This window comes from Sinocyclocheilus anshuiensis, unplaced genomic scaffold (assembly GCF_001515605.1).
Source record: "Sinocyclocheilus anshuiensis isolate Anshui unplaced genomic scaffold, SAMN03320099.WGS_v1.1 scaffold991, whole genome shotgun sequence".
In the NCBI taxonomy this organism is placed as follows: Eukaryota; Metazoa; Chordata; class Actinopteri; order Cypriniformes; family Cyprinidae; genus Sinocyclocheilus; species Sinocyclocheilus anshuiensis.
In genome coordinates this window covers 686,737-693,316 of record NW_015547702.1, presented here as the reverse complement: position 1 = coordinate 693,316, position 6,580 = coordinate 686,737, and the positions used below count along the sequence as shown (strand labels likewise).

General features: G+C 39.8%; 1 pseudogene; it reads left to right on the top strand.

The window, feature by feature from the left end:
* The window catches only part of LOC107703900 (probable leucine--tRNA ligase, mitochondrial), a 63,905-nt pseudogene that overhangs the window by 34,527 nt on the left and 22,798 nt on the right, over nucleotides 1-6,580 (top strand).

The following is a 6,580-nucleotide window of genomic DNA, read 5'->3' as shown; positions in this document are numbered from 1 at the left end:
GGACCGGACACTCCCCAGACACCGGAAGACACCTTCCCTCCAACTTAGTCCAGTGGAGTCTGGGAGGTCCACGGGGCGATGGTAATTAGCCCCGATCCAGAACAGAGAGTTGAGCGTTGCGTCGTCTAACGCCGTACTCGTGGCGATCCCGCAGAACTCCCACGCATACTTTACAAACGGGAGATCCAAGCGAGCTAAGGCGGTGAACCGAGCGGCAACTTCCATGGCTGCAGAGAGAAATAGGAAAACAAAAACTGTCACGGTTTGCTGCTGGCTTGGAATGAAGCACACGATGAAGGAACAGAGTAAACAGGGTATTTAATAATAAATCCAGGAGAACATCCAACTTACAGCAACAAAAATCCAAATCTATAGCGGACAAAGGACCAGGGGAGAACAAAGGACTCATAAACAGGGAACATAATCAGGAAGAACAGAAACAGGTGGAGTAATTAATCAAAACCCATGGAAACTAATAGACACGGGAACTCAGGGAAATGTGGAAACAGAAAGCGAACCAAACAGACCATAACCATGTCATTACTCCCCCCTCCCGGAAGGTGCGTCCCGCGCCGTGACAATACCACCAGGGAGAGGGGGGTGGGCACCCTGGAGGCTGGTACAAGACAGGGACATGGGAAGGCGGATCAGGGAGCTCCGGGAGCCATGGCGAAGCAAGCAGTTCAGTTTGCCATGGCGGAGCAGGGGACTCAGGAGGCAGGCAGTTCAGGTTGCCATGGCGGATCCTCCGTGGCCTTAGCCGGCTCGGCCACGGGTATATAATAATTAATTAATAATTAATATTATGCATTAGGTATCATGAACTATTAGTGAACAATAATTTATAAATCTTGGTTAATATGAATTTATAAATGTTCTGTTGTTAGTTATCTACTAGAAATGTCTACACACCCAAATTTTGCATTTTGCCTTTTTTTATTATTATTCCAGATCTTTTAAAATGCAGTACAATCTCGTCACAGCCATTAGTTCATCATTGTAAAGGTAAAGTAAATCAGTGTGAAATCTGTCATATTTGTAGTAACTATGACAGTATTTGATTCAGACGGTAAAGTTTTTGTCGGTGAGCACTGCTTGTGCCTGTGTTGACGTGGAGACGGATCATCTCTTATCTGTGAGACCTCGAAGAAAATCACCTCAGTTCTTTAAATGATCGCCTACACTGAGTGAAGTGGCTGTGGAGGGAGAAAGACACGGAAACCAGATAAAGAGAGAGATGGTGCTTATCTGCCTCATCCTTGAGGAAAAGAGGAAGTCATTTCCTGAGCTGTGATATTGTCTCAGGCTTCGCTGTTAGAAGATTAATTGAAATCTGAGGATAAAAAAACAGAGAAAGATCTCACAGCCGGATTTCGGTGCTGATTGAGTGTTTGTTGTGGGACACTAACACATACATATAAATGCACAACAAAACTCGCTTTCAACCCAGCCTCATTGGAAAAATGTGCCTGCGGCAACATTTCTGCAAAATGTTAGTTGGTTTTCTGTGGTCGGCTGCACCTAAGTTACAACTTAGCCTAGTTGTGACATAAAGGACCAGTAAGTCGCTAAGTAAACTTAAACACTACTAAATATTTTTGCATTGCGCCATTAAACTTGGTTACGTAACTCTAAATATAAGCTAAATATTTGCAGAAGCCTCTGACCAGGAGTAACAGTTTGAACAAAACAGCAGATTGATTGGAATGCATTAATAAGCTCATGTTTTACCTGACAGACTTCAGTCCTTTAGACGTAAATGATGATCTTGACATCCACACCACTCCAGTACATCAATAAATGTCTTGTGAAGAGAAAAGCTGCTTGTTTGTAGGAAACAAATCCATCATTAAGGTGTTTTAACATTAAAACTTTGCTTTTGGCCAAAATATTAGTTTATAATCCATAATATTGCTTCCTCCAGTGAAAAAGTCCATCTCCTGTTGCCTCTCACACATTTTGAACTGATTTGGACTGTTTTCAATTGTAAATGCTTCTTGATCTGTGCAGATTTCTCTCCTGATTCAGACCAGATGACATTTTCACTGCAGATTTTGGCCTGATGCAACGTGTTTGATGTTAAAACACCTTAAAGATGCCTTAATGATGGATTTGATTTGTGATGTTTTTATCAGCTGTTTGGACTCTCATTCTGACGGCACCCATTCACTGCAGAGCATCCATTGGTGAGCAAGTGATGCAGTGCTACATTTCTCTAAATCTGAAGAAGAAACAAACTAACACACATCTTGGATGGCCTGAGAGTAAATGTTCAGCGAAGTTTCATCTCTGGGTGAACTATACTGACTGACCGCTGCTTTACTGTGGTTTCCGGACACAGCTGCTCTCACTCATGTTATCTTCAGCTGTCAGTGCTGAGATGCTTTCTCTTGTCAGTGTGCATCTAATGGCTTCCTCTCATGACATTCTGTGTTCAGTCTATTATCAGTGCAGCCACAAAGACTTCCACCATTTCGTCGATAACGAGTCAAAACGGCAAAATCAGGTTTTTTCAAAAGCATAAATAATGCCCTAATTTCCCAGAGTAGATCTGTTATAAACACACTCTCTGAGCACCTCATTACGGCTCATATGTGGGATGCTCGTCTCTCAGATGGCACCTGGCTTTCAAAGAATTAACCTGCTACACCTTCGCCCTGTTGCTAGGCGACCGCGAGGTGCTTGGCTCCCGCTGCCGGCAGGATTGTGTGATTATGAAAGACGGGCTGGACTCTCAGACTGGAGTGGAGGGAGGGCCGTCCGGCCGCACACTTTGGGGCTGACATTAGCATGGCTGGAATCCGCTCACGCTGCATGCGGGTCGGGGTTCAGCCGTTAATTAGTTTCTTTTGATGCAGATGATTAGCCGAATTAAGTCTGCCGAGACTCGTTAGAGTAAGTGTGACTGTATTGTAAACTGACAGATGGCCCGGAATGCAAAACGCTGTTTGGTTTGGGTGTGAGACTGGCACTCAGAGACAAACGCACGGGATTTGGGATTTCGCTGGTGCCAGCTGAGAAAACACACAGCAGGGTTCTTACTGTGAAAAATTCATTCGAAATTCATTTCATTTTGTATCTCGATTTTCAGTTGTAGTTTTTGGTAGCTCTAATTGTTCATAAAAAGTCTTTAGAAATGGACTAGTTTTAGTTTTCCTCTTTTATTGTGTCAGAGTCAGATGGCTGATTCTTGTCTAGTTTATATATATTAAAGTAGCAGTACTTAATATCATCACAAAATCTCCTCATTTGTAAGTCGCTTTGGAAAAAAGCGTCTGCTAAATGACTAAATGTAAATGTATGTTAAGTTGGAAAAAATATTTTAGCTTTAATATGAACATCACCTTTAAATATGTCAAATAGTATGACTAAGTTCAGTATTTTGGCAATTATGATTCATGGAGGCACAAATGGCAGTGTTTCTTGAAACGAAGCATGTCTATTAGCCCAGCACTTACACTGGTCCTCCTGTTGATGTCAGGTGTAAAGGGCCGGCGGAGAGAGAAACGGACACCATGGACACCTTTGTGGATCCCTCCTGGTACTATTTCAGATACACTGACCCTCAGAACCCGCTGAGGTAAGGAAAAGTGGCTCTGTCTGGCTCTGTCTGTCCCACCAGGTGTTTGTGGAGACTGTTCTAGTCTGTGGTGCTTCCAGAGATGCTGAGAGAGCGAGACTCAGAATGGAAGACCATCTGTGTGCTATTTCAGATGAACAACACTGATTTTAAAATGTCACTCCTTTGTCCCTGTAATGCATCGCACAAATCTTCATAAACACAATAAAATAGCATAAGCATATCTACATACTGTTCCAGAAACTTCACAGGGAGCATTAATGCATAGACTGAAAGCTCATTATTTTACTTAGAATTATTCATAAATTATATTGAATTGCATTGCAACATTGAGATTTAAAAAAAGATATTTATCTCTTTTTTTGGTGGAAAACAAAAACTATGAATGGCCTCTACACAAATTACACGCAAAAAAAATGAATTTTTATATTATTAAAAAATGTAAATGATATTATCACCGTGTGATATATTAAATGTTACAGTATATGTAGGACATCCTACATTACCTGTAGCATACAGCTTACTCACGTTAAGCAAAAAAGGAACTTTTTTAAATCTCACAATTCTGTCATTTCTCTTGCAATTCTGAGAAAAAAAGAAAAAATTTAAGATATAAAATCAGAATCGCAAAATATAAACTGAAAAAATATAAACAGAATTGAAAAGTCGGAACTGCAATTACCTTTTATTTTTTTATTATATGGAGGGGAAAAAACTGAATTGCGAGATATAAACTCAGAATTTCAAGAATAATTCAGTATTCTTATTTTTTTAATCTTGTAATTCATACTCTCAGAATTGTGAAAATAAAAGTCAGAATTGTGAGGAAAAACCCACAATTACCTTTTTATTTATTTTTTTAATCTCTCATGGTGAAAACAGTTTTCTATACTAAACTGCTAAATGCAACTATTTCTGTAAAGCTGCTTTGAAACAATGTGTATTATGAAATGTGCTATACAAATAAATTTGACTTCACAAAAGTCTTTAATTTATATAGGACTAAATGGGTTAACATGCTGCCTAAAAATGTATGATTAATCATAATTTTATATATATATATATATATATATATATATACAGTTGTGCTCAAAATTATTCACACCCTTGGTAAATATGATCAAAGAAGGCTGTGAAAATTCATCTGTATCATCAATCCTTTAGATATTTTATTTTAAAAATTTACTAAAATCTAACCTTTCATTGGAAAATAAGAATTTAAAATGGGAGAGAAATCTCATTATGAAATAAATGTTTTTCCCTAATACACATCGGTCTCAATTAATCATACCCTTTTATCCAATACTTTTTGCAACCTCCTTTTGCCAAGAGAACAGCTCTGAGTCTTCACCTATAATGCCTGAAATGATAGTGCTTCTCCTCTTCAGTTCACCACACTCATTTTCTATAGGGTTCAGGTCAGGGAACTGGGTTGGCCATAGCAGAAGCTTGGTTTTGTGCTCAGTGACCCATTTTTGTTTTGATTTTGATGTTTGCTTGTGGATCATTGTCCTGTTGGAAGATCCAACCATGTACCATTATAAGATTTCTAGCATGGACAGTCAGTTTTAAATTTTTTATCTATTGGCATTTTATAGAATCCATTATGCCATCTATCTGAACAAGATATCCAGGATCTCCGGCAGAAAAATAGGCCCACAGCATTAAAGATCCAGCAGTATATTTTATTGTACACATGGGGTACTTTTTATCCCTGTGTGCACCAAACACATCTTGAGTGTTTGCTGCTAAAATATATAACTCAGACTGGATTCGTCTGAAAGAAGAAAGTCATATACACCTAGGATGACTTGAGGGTGAGTAATTTAGGGGCTAATTTTCATTTTTGGGTGAACTAACCCTTTAAGCTCCTCTCGGTGGATACATGAGCACTGAGAGCCCGCTGATCGCGTGGAGCTCACGTCTCCGAAATCGCGAAGCAAAATTTCAAATAGGCGCTATCTTTCCGTTAAGTCCACGAGACCATAGGGTGTCCCATTCGTCATTTTAGCATTCAGAAGGGTGCTCGCGAGCGCCCCCTTTGCGGCAGTTATGTGCCCTCGATCTGCACTTCTGCTGAGCCCGCACTGGGGCGAGCTCCGCAGCAGACTTCTTACCCGACAGTCAAAGCGGCATTACGTCACGAATGTGCGGACTCAGAGGAAGACCGCGAGGGGTTAGGGTGCCATTTGGGACAGGGCCTGGATGCATCCTTGATAAAAGGGGCAGAGCAAGAACACATCCGGGGATTTGATAGCACACACATACAGGGATCTGTACTTGGCTTGATGTGAACTTTGAATTGGAACAGTACTTGGGCGACGACTGATGACGTTTCACAAGTCCACAAGAACACAAGTACAGACAAGAATGGCCCGAGATGCACTAAAGCAGTGCATTCTGTTGTTCTCTTTATTTTTCAAATAATTTAATTTAAAAAAATGTTGTGTGTGTTTTGAAAAAAAAAACGAATATTCAAGCTGTTTATTCATTTTTCTATCCCTGAACGAAAAACGAAAATTTAAGAGGAATTCTCGTTTTTCGTTTTTTTTTAAAAAAAGAAAAGAAAAAGGAGCCGTTTTTTAATTTTTCTACTTTCAATATTAAATCAAAGAATGAATGAATGATACACGAATTTGATTGGGTTCTGTTAGTGAATATAGGTATTATGCAAATACATTGTTGCCTTAACTCAATTTCCATGAAGAAAAACTTCCAGAGCTCTGTCATTGTGTTGTATGGACAGTTAGTTTGGTGCTGCTGGCAGGTGGATGTAGAGTGTGACGCGTTTGTTTATCACAGTTTGTTGAAGTGTGCTTATTGTTTTGTTTAAATTCATTGAGCGGTTCACATTCTCCCTTCAGAGTGCGTTTGAATGTGTTATTCGAGTGTCGTGATTGTGATGTCGATATAAAGCAGCACCAGCAATAAAGTGTTCTTAGAGAGTTTGTGAGATGTAACACCTGTCGCTCACACACACACACACACACACACACACAC